We start from the raw sequence: 1,264 nt of genomic DNA, 5'->3' as shown, positions 1-1,264 counted from the left end.
ACTGCTCCTCGGATCCTTTTTACAGCCCGTCATGCTGCTGCTGCCTCACCGTCGCCGCCATTTCTGTCCGCCAGCGTCCTGCTCGGTTAGCTAGCCCCAGCGCGCTGTGGGCACGGGACTGACAGGCGGCTCGGAAGAACACAGAGCGACTTCCGGTGGGACGTCACAATAAGAGTACCCCCCCTCCCCTCCCCTCCGAACCTCTCGTCTGTGTGGAGTGAAATGTGTCGTTTTCGAAAATCCACAGCTGTAAAAATGTTTTGTCCTCGACTAAAATGACCCTTAAATATATCCGCGCAGGTGTAAATTATTCATAGTGTCATAATATTTATACAATATTTACATTAATTAGCCCCCCTGCCTTAGCCTAGAAAAACAGTTTGTTCGTTTTGTTTTTAAATCAGAGCTACAGAAAATACATGTAAACATACATAAAATGACGAAAGCAAATTCAATAAATTATTTTTTTTTAATTTTCAAAAGTTCCGCCTGCTCTTGGTTATGATTCTGTTTCAGGTATTTCGTGTTTTTGTTGGAGCGTTAATGCGGTAGTTGAGAGTTCAACCTGCATTCACCTTGCGCCATTCCCAGTTATGACGGAACCGTAAATAATCCAAAAATAACACCTGTGACACTTTGCTGTTGTTAAAATTGAAAAGATACCCGACAATAACGGCGTAATAATATAAAAATCGTGTTTCAAAATGACAATGGACATTTGCTTTGAAAGGCGTTCGAACCTCGACGGAAGCGTTTGGGTTGAGTTTCCTGGTTTCCGTTTAAGCTCGTGCTCGCGCGCGTTCACTTCCGGTTCAGACATGAGTCGCAAAATGTTTGCTCAACGGTGGAAGTCCACCTTAAATCCAGAGCACGACAACAATTGAGAATATTATGTAAATAAAAATATAACATATTATATTATATATTATTAACCAAAGTATAACACAATGACAGTAATATATCTATATATTTGCTTTTTTTCGATAGGACTGAAACACTCACGAAGCTGCGAAACGATGATAATAATTTCACTTTCAGGCGAAAATAATTATCTCTATTACTATTTTATCATCACTTTGTTTTTCTATTAAATATTGATTTAAAAGTTCGTCGTCTACCATAATTGCACTTGGTGTGCGAAAACGCCTGAATGCTGCCAGTGGGCGTGGCTTAGAACAGGTATCAGGTGGGCGGAATCGCCACGAAAACACGACTCGAAATACAGGAAAGGCGCCGTTTTAACACAGGAAAAATCAAAACGCGC

This window comes from Zeus faber (genome assembly GCF_960531495.2).
Source record: "Zeus faber genome assembly, chromosome: 3".
NCBI lineage: Eukaryota > Metazoa > Chordata > Actinopteri > Zeiformes > Zeidae > Zeus > Zeus faber.
Note: the sequence above shows the minus strand (reverse complement) of the source record.